The sequence below is a fragment of the Ambystoma mexicanum genome, chromosome 2p (genome assembly GCF_040938575.1).
Source record: "Ambystoma mexicanum isolate Mex_15411 chromosome 2p, UKY_AmexF1_1, whole genome shotgun sequence".
Taxonomy (NCBI): Eukaryota; Metazoa; Chordata; class Amphibia; order Caudata; family Ambystomatidae; genus Ambystoma; species Ambystoma mexicanum.
The window spans coordinates 1,191,581,836-1,191,594,516 of record NC_090923.1 but is presented as its reverse complement, the minus strand read 5'-3'; the positions used below and the strand labels follow the sequence as shown (position 1 = coordinate 1,191,594,516).

The following is a 12,681-nucleotide window of genomic DNA, read 5'->3' as shown; positions in this document are numbered from 1 at the left end:
AACCCGTAGAAATATTCTCCTGCAAGTGGAGGGATGGATTTAGCCACTTGTGGATTCAAGTGATGGCACCCCCACAGTCCTCCCCAACTAATCACCTCCGAAATGCCCTCACAGCAATCTCACCTTATATTCTTGAATGATGTGCTCTCCATCCTGCATGGATTTGCAGACGCGCGTCGATTCCAGTTACTTCACTGGTTTGAAGGCTCAGGAGAGTTCCGGAGAGTATTGACTCTGAGGTTCCTGGTGAGGACCAGTAAGTATTAAGTTCATAGAGTTCAATATGTCCGCTGTTCACTCTTGTTCCCCCCTTCCTTTCTTGTAGCTGGCTCGTGAAAAGATGCTCTTGTGGCAGCTGGTGGCGCTCAGGTAAGAGTCTGTATTACCCGGCGCTGTCCAGTAAATGTTGCATGAGGAAAACGTGTTGTTTTGTCTCTCTTTACAGATGCGGCACGTGAAAATATGGAGAGTCACAAAAGGATGCCTCCGGTGGTAAATCAGGTAAGTCTATGGTGGTAAGAATTATATTTGTTGGTTCCCTCGGCTCACCTTGTGGTTTTTTTTTGTCTCCTAGGTGCCGAAGTTCAGCGAAGAAATGATGGAGGCAGTGCCGACCCGAAGGATGCTGTGAAGACTGGTGAGTATGGTGCGGCGCTGCAGCTGGAGGTGCGGCGCGTGCAGAAATGATGTTCTTTACAGGGGCGGAGACAAGATGGATCCAGAATCAGGTGTGGAATAGAAATAAGTTCGTTTTCTAGTGAGTGTTACGCTGCTGGATGAAGAAGAACGCGAAGCGTGTGTTGCTGGTCGGGTGTGGTTTGAATAGCCTCAAAAGTAGTCCCAGGTAAGAAGTCCCTAGAACCACACCCGAGTAAAAAATAGTCCCTGTAGAAAAATAGTCCCTTTCAGGCTTCATGTTGGATTGGAGTCATTTGCAGCATGGTCTGCCTGAGGTAAGGCGCCAGGACTGATTCCTACTATGAGCCTGGCACCTAAGGCGCCAGGACTGAACCCAGATAACCCCTAGCCGGGGCTGCTGAGGATTTACTAAATGTCTAGATGCCTGCTCCCGGGGCTGATGGGCTTTGGCTGGATTACTGGGGGTAGGCATCATGACAGCACTCCCCCCCAAGGCCCCTCCTAAAGTTGTTCTTCCCCTGGGCCCTGGTTTGTCTGGGAAGTTCCGATGGAATCTTTTCACCAACCGAGGTGCATGGACGTGGTCACTAGGTTCCCATGACCTTTCTTCTGGTCCGTAGCCCTTCCAATCAATTAAATAAAAAAGTTTTGATTTAACCATCTTGGAGTCCAGGATATTTTTTACCTCAAATTCAGGTTCTCCATCCATCAAGATGGGGTCGGGTGGTTTGGTTAATCTTGTTCCTGGTTGAACTGGTTTTAAAAGTGAAACATGAAAGACAGGATGAATGCGCATATTAGAGGGTAATTCCAATTTGACGGCTACCGGGTTGATAATGGCCTTAATAGTGTAAGGTCCCAAATATCTAGGGTTAAACGTCCGAGTTCCCTTCAGAGGTATGTGTTTTGTAGCCAGCCAAACTTGATCCCCAATCTGGTATTGTGGAGTTTCACTTCTATGTTGATCAGAATTTTTCTTATATTTCACTTTTGCTTGTTTCAAATGTTCTGTTGCCTCTTTAAAGGCTTGTGTAATAGTAGAATGCAAATGACTAACTGCAGGCATTTCTAAATGCTGAGGCAAATCTAGTTCTGAGGTTCGAGGGTGATGTCCATATATGGTATAAAAGGGGCTTTGTCCGGTTCCTGAATGTGCAGAGTCATTGTATGCATACTCGGAAATCCATAAAATATCTTTCCAATTACTTTCAGTCTGGTGTAGCATGCAACGTAGGTACTGTTCAAGGGTCTGGTTGGTCCTCTCCGTCTGACCATCGGTCTGGGGATGGTGACTGGTTGATAACCTCACGTCGATTTGCGCCAGTTGAGAACATTTCTTCCAAAAATGTGAAATGAATTGACTACCTCGGTCAGAGACCAATACGGAAGGAAATCTGTGTATTCGAACAATGTTTTCGAGGAACTCCTTGGCCAGAATTGAAGCAGAAGGTAATCCTTTTAGAGGAATAAAGTGGGCCATCTTGGAAAAAAGATCCAAAATAACTAGAATGGTGTTAAATCCATTACATGGAGGTAGATCTGTAATAAAGTCTAACAATAAGGTGTGCCATGGTGTAGGTGGAATATCCAAAGATTGTCAGAGACCAGCTGTTTTTTTCTTCTGACTTTTGTTTGGGCGCAAATGCCACAAGACATTACAAATGAGTTTACGTCTTTTCGCCAGGTGGGCCACCAGAATTGTCTTTTAATTTTAGCTTCAGTTTTTGTGATACCTGGGTGTCCTTCCATCAGGGTGTCATGATAATTGGAGATGACTAGTTCTTGTAGTTCCTTGTGTGGTAGAAATAGTCGCCCTTGACAATAAAGTAGGTCATAGATGACTGAGTAGTCCGGGCCTTTCTTCACCCAGTCCTGCAGGGCTGTTGGATCAAAGAGTTGTTGGATCTTTACTTGAATATCCTCTAGTGTCTGTAGAGTGGTTATGCAAAGAATTCTTTGTTCTGAAATTATAGGCACCGGTTCCGGGTTTGCATATGCTTCTCCCATCCCTATTCGGGATAAGGCATCTGCCTTGCCATTTTTACAACCTGGTCGATAAGTGATCGCGAAATCGAACTCGGCAAAGAACAATGCCCATCGAAGTTGATGCGACGATTGGGCCTTGGCTGTTTTTAAATACTGCAAGTTCCGGTGATCTGTGATTAGCGTAATGGTATGCCTGGCACCGAGAAGATAATGCCGCCAAGCCTTGAAGGCGGATTTGATGGCTAATAATTCTTTATCGGTAACCGCATAGTTAACTCGGGTGCCGAGAACTTTCTGTACCAAAATGCTACTGGGTGAAGTTGACCGGTTTCAGGATCCTTCTGGGACAGGACTGCTCCCATGGCTAAACTGGATGCATCAGTTTCAACTATGTACGGAAGTTCGGGGCGTGGATGCTTTAAGACAGGTACAGACGTGAATTTCGCTTTCAGCTCTTGGAAGGCCTTTTCAGCTTCTTCGGTCCACAAGAAGTGTTTGTTTTTTCGCAAAAGTGCTGTGATAGGGTGTACAACATGTGAGAAATCCGGAATTAATCTGCGGTAGAAATTAGCAAATCCGAGCATGCTTTGTACCTCTTTAACTGAACTGGGTGATGGCCACTTGAGGATTGTGTCCACCTTTCGAGAGTCCATTCGGACTCCTTTTAGAGTCAGGATAAATCCAAGGAATTCAACTTCCGTAGCATGAAAAACGCATTTTTCCAATTTTGCATATAACTTGTGCTGGCGTAGTTTCTCAAAGACTGCACAAACGTGCTTCACATGGTCTGATTCTGAAGAGGAGTACACTAGAATATCGTCTCTGTATACAACAACACAGACGTCAATGAGTTCACGAAGGACATCGTTCATAAAATACTGGAAGGCTGCTGGTGCATTGCACAACCCGAAGGGCATCACCTGGTATTCGAATAACCCGTACTTAGTGCGAAAAGCAGTCTTCCATTTGTCGCCTTTCTTTACACGTACCAGATGATATGCCCCTCAGAGATCTAATTTAGTGTAGATGCAAGCGTCCTTTACTTGGTCTAGTAATTCGGGGATCAGAGGCAATGGGTATCGGTTCTTAACCGTGATCTGATGTAATGCGCGGTAGTCTATGCACGTTCTGAGGTCACCTTCCTTTTTAGGCACAAAGAACAAAGCTGAAGATGCAGGGGACTTGGATGGACGAATGAAGCCATTAGCAAGGTATTGGTCCAAGTATTGTCGTAGGTGAAGGTTTTCGGGTTCCGTAAGGGCGTAGATCCTACTACATGGAGGTTGTGCACCGGGTATGAGATTGATTTGACAATCGTATGATCTGTGAGGTGGTAGGGTGTTTGCCTGTTCCTTTTGGAAAACATCCTGGAATTCTTGATATTCCTGAGGTAATTGCACGACTGGAGTAGCGACTGTGGCCAGGCCTTGGTTCAAGGGTTTTTTTGGTTAACAAGTATGTGCACAATCTGGAAAGGTTATTCTCTTCTCTCACCAATCAATACAAGGATTATGTGTTTCCAACCAAAGTATCCCAGTATTATTTGGAACTGCGGGGCTTTGATTAAATCAAACACAATAGTCTCTCGATGCCCATCCTGACCCAATAGTGTCATCTCTGCGGTGGAATGAATTACAGGCCCAGAGGCAATTTCAGTTCCATCGACTGTGGTGATGACATCCGAAGTGGTCTTTTTGCAGAAAGACAGATTCATCTCAGAAGCAACTTGTGGTCCACATAGTTTCCTATGGCCCCGCTATCAATGTATGCCCTCACTGTGTGCATACGTGATGGCTGCCTTGGATCTATAAGGACCATTGGTATGATGAAGTGTGAGGTCTGAGTATCCTTCTTCAAGCTTGGCAAGCAGACCTCTACGCTTGTCGGGCGTGGTTGTTTCCCGAATCAGGCTCTGTTTGATTTTTATCAGCAACTCCGAGTACTTTTTTAGATGTTTTTATAGGGTAATCCCGTAGAAAATGTCCTGAGGCCCCACAGTACAGACACAATTGCATCTGCTGTCTTCTTTCTCTTTCCTTTTGAGTTAAGGGTCCCTTGACTCCCCCGATCTGCATCGGTTCTGATACATCTGTTCCTTTGAGGGTAACATTGGGTTTAACCAATACCCGATTCTCGAATTTAGCTCGATCAGCCTTTCTATTCTGAAGTCGGTGGTCTAACTGGACCACTAAGTCTATATATTCTGCACAATCCTGAGGTGGGTACACAACTTGGGCCAAAACGTCTTTGAGTTCACCCCGAAGTCCACGATGAAATAATGTAATTCGTTTTACCTGTGGCCATCCGGTTTCCAGCACTAACCTATTGAAAGTGGCGATATAGGTTAGTAGATCCTGGTTACCTTGTCGTAATGATAAAAGTTTGTTATCCAGGGCCTGCCCCTGTGAATGTCTGGCAAATAGTCTTCCCATAATTGAAAACCTTGAAAATCCTGAAGAAGAGGGTCACCCTGGTTAACTAATGGAATTGACCAATCCGCTGTGCTGCCACTAAGATATGATAGTACAAAGGCTACTTTGGTTTGGTCGTTCGGAAAAGCTCCAGGTCTGCATAAAAAGTGCAAGCGGCATTGGTTCATAAACACAGCAACATTTTTTGGGTCCCCAGCAAAACGTTCGGGTGGAGCTAAAGGAATGCTCCCTGGTAGAACCACTTGCACAGGATTGCTCAATGAAACAGGAGTTGGATTCCCCCCGAGTCCAGGTAATGGTGTTTGCCCAGCTTGGTTTTGCAGTAATTGTCGAGCAAGATCATCAGTGCGTTCCTTTGACACAATCAGTTCTCTCCTGAGGACATTAGTCTCTTGCCACTCGGAGTGCACTTCTGCCCTAAGTTCCCCTAACAATAGGGCTAGTTGGTCGGTTTCTGAGGTTTCCATAACGCCCGGGTGGGGATTTGTAGATTGGCTTTGTGTTCTGTTACGCTCACCTGGCTCCCGCAGGGACGTCGGTCGGACCCGGACAGCTGCGGTCTCCACCCACGAGATGTGTAGTGCAACGATGACTGACTGGATCTGCCCTCCTAATCTTGTCTGCTTAACCCGTAGAAATATTCTCCTGCAAGTGGAGAGATAGATTTAGCCACTTGTGGATTCAAGTGATGGCACCCCCGCAGTCCTCCCCAACTAATCTCCTCCGAAATGCCCTCACAGCAATCTCACCTTATATTCTTGAAAGATGAGCTCTCCATCCTGCGTGGATTTGCAGGGGCGTGTCGATTCCAGTTACTACACTGGTTTGAAGGCTCGGGAGAGTTCCAGAGAGTATTGACTCTGAGGTTCCTGGTGAAGACCAGTAAATATTAAGTTCATAGAGTTCAATATGTCCGATGTTCACTCTTGTTCCCCCCTTCCTTTCTTGTCTTGCAGCTGGCTCGTGAAAATATCTCTTGTGGCAGCTGGTGGCGCTCAGGTAAGGGTCTGTATTACCCGGCACTGTCAGGTAAATGTTGCACGAGGAAAACGTGTTGTTTTGTCTCTCTTTACAGATGCTGCACGTGAAAATATGGAGAGTCACAAAAGGATGCATCCGGTGGTAAATCAGGTAAGTCTATGGTGGTAAGAATTATATTTGTTGGTTCCCTCGGCTCACCTTGTGGTTTTCTTTTGTCTCCTAGGTGCCGAAGTTCGGCGAAGAAATGATGGAGGCAGCGCCGACCCGAAGGATGCTGTGAAGACTGGTGAGTATGGTGCGGCGCTGCAGCTGGAGGTGCGGCGCGTGCAGAAATGATGTTCTTTACAGGTCCGGAGACAAGATGGATCCAGAATCAGGTGTGGAATAGAAAAAAGTTAGTTTTCTAACCTTGTCCCTTTCTTTCCTCTTTGTTTTAGGAGCTCCGGATTCGAGGCGGGCGTGGCAGAAGACTGGATGCAGGCTGCAGGCACGGTGAGCGTTACGCTGCTGGATACAGAAGAACGCGAAGCGTGTGTTGCTGGTCGGGTGTGGTTTAAATAGCCTCAAAAGTAGTCCCAGGTAAGAAGTCCCTAGAACCACACCCGAGTAAAAAATAGTCCCTGTAGAAAAATAGTCCCTTTCAGGCTTCATGTTGGATTGGAGTCATTTGCAGCATGGTCTGCCTAAGGTAAGTAATGACTATAAGCCTGGCGCCTTAGGCGCCAGGACTGATTCCTACTATGAGCCTGGCGCCTAAGGCCTAAGGCGCCAGGACTGAACCCAGATAGCCCCTAGCCAGGGCTGCTGAGGTTTTACTAAATGTCTAGATTCCTGCCCCGGGGCTGATGGGCTTGGTCCGGATGCCTGGGGGTAGGCATCATGACACATATCCAGTTTGCATTGCATGCTCAGAAAAAAGGAACCTTTTAATAACTATCACAGACATGTTTGATAAATAGGTGGTTATGTTCATGTTCCCAAAATGCACTTTGCTTTTTAAGCAAAGTATCAAGCATTATATATTCAGGGCACCCACATTATTACAATTACAATACCCTCTCCAACATCCCCGCAACCTTGACCACTCCCTCACGCGAGATGGAGAAGGAAAGGAGGGAGCACCAGCAGCAAATTTTGTCCATTTCCAGCACAGCCCATCTCCGATGACCTGTATGGTTCTGTGCCTTTCTTTCGCCCCTCTATCATACATGCGAACCCTCCCGATTTAAGCAGGAGACTCCCGATTTTTCGATGATAAATATTGTTATTTTTCATATTATCCCGCCTAAAATAATTCTAGCCCCAATGCATTTTTATGGTAGGGTGACCTGAGTTTTAAACAAACTCACCCGGACAGGCCATAGACATAGAAGTAGGACTACCGTAAATACAAACAAAATTGTAGTCCTACTTCTATGTGGCTGGCCTTTTGCGTGCACGGGCAGGGGGTCTGCTCACAGGCACACTCCTCTCATTGGAGGAGAGTGTCGGGGAGGGAAAAGGGAGGAAATGGGGACATGAAAAGCATTTTACAACCCCATTCGTGGAGGAGGAGTTGCGCCAGGACCCGATTTTGGTTTTCGAAATCGGGTCCCAGCAAAAACCGGGATTGTAGCCACCCACCTTGCAAAGCATCGGACAGGGTTTTTAAAATTAAAAAATCCCGGGACCCCGTGATGGAGGGCGATTTCCCCAGACTGTCCCAGGAAAACCGGGACGTCTGGTCACCCTATCCTATGGCAACATGTATGTCTCACGATTGCTCTGACGCATACCTGCCTACATTTGAAAATCAAAATTCCTGAGATTTATGCCCCGCCCACAGTCACACAAAACTCCTCTGATTTTCACATGCCTCCGCCCACATGTTAAAAAGGTAAACTCTGTTGTAATGTGATGTGATGTCAGAAATTTGCAGTTCCAACTGAAAAATGCATATTTCATTAAATTGCCTTTTCACAACCACCCAAATTGCATAGGACAAAAGGCGTTCACCTTCCATAAAATCAACACGTTAAACTGTGCACATGTAAACTCAAAGAACCAATACAAAGGTTTTCCCTGAATTTTGCAGTACCGAAATTGGACATTTCACCTTGGTTGTTTTTCATCAGGTTATGTAGTGCAGTTGTGAGTTGTCCAGCCTGCAAACCTGATGGCTGTGGTTCAATGGGACCGAGTCCCCCCAAACCTGGGCAAAAAGAACAAAAGCAAAAGAAACGCGCGTTCGCATTGAAAGTCTGCAAAAGAGAATGAAAGGTGAAGCAAAATAAACTTGTGTTATTTTGCTTCACCTGCATTCTTTTTACCAATGTGCTGGAAGCGTTACAGTCATTGCTGCAGAGACAAAGCCACAGTCAGGCAGGGAGTCCACTCCAGCGCAGTCCTGCAAGCATAACAACAACAAAAAAAAGCAATCAGTGAAAGCTGTCCCCCACCAAAATCCCTGAGATTCCAGGATCTTTCCTGGAGACCCGGAGAAATGGGTAAAATTCCTGAGTCTCGGGAAAAATCCAGAGGTTAGGCAGGTATGCTCTGACGAAATCTCCCTCACAGCTGTTTCAGAATGTTGGCACGTATGCTCTTTGGTCAGACCCCACACACCTGGTCACTCACCACTCCATTCTCCTGCGTCTTTCACTTGTCCACTCTTGCACCCTTTTTGTTCTGGGCCCTTTCACGCCTTCTTCCACTCTTTAACCTGCAGCTTGCAAGCTCTCACTGTATCCATCCCCTTTTCTCTTTCCATCAAGCAACCGTTTAGTCTCAGCCACTTCCTGCTCTTTGCAATTTCCTTCCCGTCTTGCGGCTCCCTATTCCTCCCACAACCCATGCTTCCATATCTCCTCCTCTGCCTATGACGTTCCCCGTCCCCGCCGTCCTCCTTTTCTCAGCAGAACCTTCTGCTCTCCTGTTTGCCCGAGGGAGCCGAGACCCTGTCCCTCCCACCCTTCCTCGCTGCCTTGTTCCACCAACCCTCCGCCCCCTTCCTCACACTTGTGACTGGCGCCCTCGGAGCTGCTCCTTCAGCTGCAGTAAATATCACGCTGGCTGTCACCGCTGCCGTGTCATCATGTAACCATTCAGCACTGACAGGGCTGACCCGTCACTGCAAACCACCTCACAGGCAGCCAGCAGCATGTCCTCTCGTACTCCCCACCCCACGCCTGCTCTAGGCTCCCGTCACCAGCCTATGCTCTCCTCTATATGCTGCCCTAGAAGCCCCCTCTCTACGCCCCATTGACCCCTCTCTTCCTGTACTCCCGGAAGACGCCCTTACCTCATCTTTCTGGCAGAAAGCCCCTCTTACCGGTCTGTGTGTCTGTTCATGCACCCTTTGTACTCCCGCGGAAGCTCTCTGGGCCTCATTACAAGTATGGCGGTAAGGCAACAATGGCTCCGGTATCACTACCGGCACCATTGCTACCGTACCGCCATACCAGGAGTTCTGCTCGTGGTTGCCCTTGCAGCCACCAGGTCTGATCTGGTGGCCGTACCGACACCCGCAAGCAGAACATGATGGTAGCACCGGTACCGTTATTAGTGATGCTACCACCCTCCCCATTCCCATTTAACCCTATGGGGCTACATGGGAATGGGGATGTACCGGGCCTGGCACCCGCGAATGGGCAATTATCATGTCCGGCTGGGCCGGAATAGCCTGGTAATTGCCCATTTGCGGGTGCTGCATCCGGATGCGAGTTTGGAGGTAGCTTTGCCGGTAAAACTGGCAAGGCTACCTCCAACCTCGTAATGAGGCCCCCTGTCTCCTCTTTTGGGCTGCATCTAGAAGCCCTCTTTCTCTGCGCATTGCAGAAGCCCCATGTTCCACCCTGCGCTCCCTGCATATACTCTCCTGACTGGGAACCCAATCTCTGTGCACCCTCGGAATCACCTACTTCCTGTACATGCTCCCTGCTGAAGGGCACACCTTCCTCTACGTTCTCACTCTCCTCTTCCTGGGCTGGGCACAGGCCCTTCATTTCATGTTCTGATGGACCATGCAGAAGCTCACCCACTTCGCTCTTTACACTGGTTCTGTGGCAGTCCCACGGCCAAGAGGGTTCCCTAAGGCAAACAGAAGCGGGTGTCTGACTGTAAGCCTGATATGCTGTAGCCTGGCTCTCACAGCATCCTATCAAGCAACTTTCAAACAGAGGTAGGACAAAAGCCTCATTGCAGCACCCTTGGCTCACATATAAGTAGCGGGGTCAAGCTCAACCTCTACCTCAAGCTACGGGGACATTGCTATACTTACTTCTTGCAAAGTCTTCAGGTGATCTGCCAAAAGAAAGAGGGGCTCAGCCCTCTTTTAAAGACAAGTGGGCCCCAGTAATTAGTGTAGGGTAAGCCTACCTTAGTGAACCAATCCTGGGGTGCCTGCCAACAATCTTCTGTATGCGTGAGGTCATAACCAGAGTGCTTTGCAACAGGAAAGGTAAAGGGGTGAAAACAGGAACACGGTGTGCCCTAGATATAAAATGGCTGCACCCTTCTCTGGACAGAAAGAGCTTTGGGCTCACTCCCTGTGCTATCAAGTACCACCCATCTTCTTGTCTGTTGTTTTCAAAGAGTCTCCCTGGTTAATGGTCCTCTCTGTATGGTTCCCGTTAAAGCGGCAGGTCTCCCTTGAAACTTCTGAAAGACCAGACTCTCTGGCTCCTGCAAAGCACATTCTCATACCTTATGAATGCGGCCCCTCTAGCGGGGCTGGCCTACTGCAAAGAAAGACCCATACAAGGATACAATAAAACAAGCAACGATGGGGACACAATAACACAAGCAGCGGGATTGACACTAATAGTGAAAATGTATGAAGTAGTTACCCCCGAAAGGTCAAATGGGAACATTCAGGAAAATAAGACCCTCAGTTATTTTGGAAAGTGATTACATATCAAAAGGCATTCAAACAATCTCTTTGGGATTTAAAGAGCCACACAACTAGTTTACTAAAACATTCAAAACCTAAATCAAGAAAAAAAACAGAGAAAATAGCCTGTAACATAGCTAGGGGATCCCCAGATAGCCTCAGCCAGATGGGTTCTGCACGTAGCTGTTCACCCTGGTGAGAAGCTAGCAGCTGCAGGCTGACTACTCACACAGGCCACTTTGCACCCTGCTTGCTGGTTGATGATGTTTTTTGCTTCTCTTTTTTCCCACCATGAACAAAAAGATTCAGTTCAGGCTTAAAGATGATGAAAACAAAAGCCCTTCCCCTCCTGTATAATTCACTTCCCACTAATCAGTCATTTGCGTATTTACCTTTGGCTGTTCTTAAATGTGTAGTTCGCCACACTTACAATTTTCTCCATGGGTGGCTAGCTGATGACCCTGCTGAGCGCGGATAGTGCCGATGTCCACCTCCCACTGGCCCCTGGGCTCGGTGTATAGAAGTCATGACTCTCATCTTTGAGGACCTCATCTGCTGGTGTCTATGAGAAACCTACGCATGGTCCGATTAAGTCCATGAGTTCCCTTTTACCTTGAGGGACTCTAGACACACTGCTGCCTAGCTTGGCATCCTAGGACCACGTGACTCCTGCTGACTCCTGCTGCTGCAAGGGGACCCAGGTCTCCAAACAGAAATTAAGAAGGCCTCACTATCCCTACATTTGCCGCTGTAAGACCGAGCAGTTGTGGTTGGATCCCTGGTGGTAGTGGCGCTGGTTATGACTGTTGTCACTTATTATGGTGATGCCTGAGTATATGATCACAAATCACCACTTGAAACAGTCCCATTTTCATTTTGTTAAACTACCCCACCTTGATGAAGACACCTGGTTGAAACACTTGTTTTTCGTTATGTACAAATACTTGCTTGCAAGACCTAGGCAACCCATTGCACGTTAAGAACCAATATAAAACCAACAAAAAGAAAACCGGATTGTTTCAAGCAGTGATTTCGTGATCATATACAGCGCCACTGCCACCAGAGATCCGACCACAACTACTCGTTGCTCACAAACCTCACGACTTCAGGAGCTCTCTCCTGCAGGAAGTACCCTACACTCATGATTCATTAAGCAGATCAGCGCAGGGATCCGACCTTTCCTATAAGCTCCTACCTTCTCTAGACTTTACTGTTGTAAGACTGGCCTAACTCAACCTGGAAAATCAGTTTCCACTCAACATGGCCAATACTCTTGACAGGGTGTCCCCACAGATCTTCAAAGGGTGTCTTCCTAAAGTGGCACTCAGCTTGGCATCAGCATTGTCAATAGTGAGGCTGCACACCTAATGCACAAGCCATTGGTGACTGGCCTGTGCCCTAATTCCCAAGTGTGCACCATTATTTAAATGCAGAGAAAGCACACGCATCTAGCGAGAGAGAGCCAGGAGAGAGGGTGGCATGGTGGATTATGTGAATCTCACATGGCAGCTCCTAATCACGTTTAACGCAACCCTGCTACTCTCTGCTTACAGGATTGTTGTGTTGCATCATGGCAGCGCTAATGCCTTGAGGTAGCCACTGAAGCTCATGAATACAAAAAGCGATGTGTACATTTTAGAGTGTGACCTGTCTGTGGGTCGGGGACACCATAGCTCGTTCAACAGGATGGTTCCCAGTAAAGCATTGTCATTTCTACAAACACCTTGTGATTTGACCACACAACAGAAAGGCCCAAACTATCAACCACACTCC

General features: G+C 47.4%; 1 long non-coding RNA gene across 1 annotated transcript in view; it reads right to left on the bottom strand.

Moving 5' to 3' along the window:
- The window catches only part of LOC138567316 (uncharacterized), an 85,533-nt gene extending 76,706 nt beyond the window's left edge, over positions 1-8,827 (bottom strand). Inside the window, exon 1 of the long non-coding RNA XR_011302165.1 lies at positions 8,655-8,827. This is a non-coding gene — a long non-coding RNA (uncharacterized lncRNA). The remainder of the gene's footprint in view (positions 1-8,654) is intronic.
- Between the last annotated feature and the right edge of the window lie 3,854 nt (positions 8,828-12,681).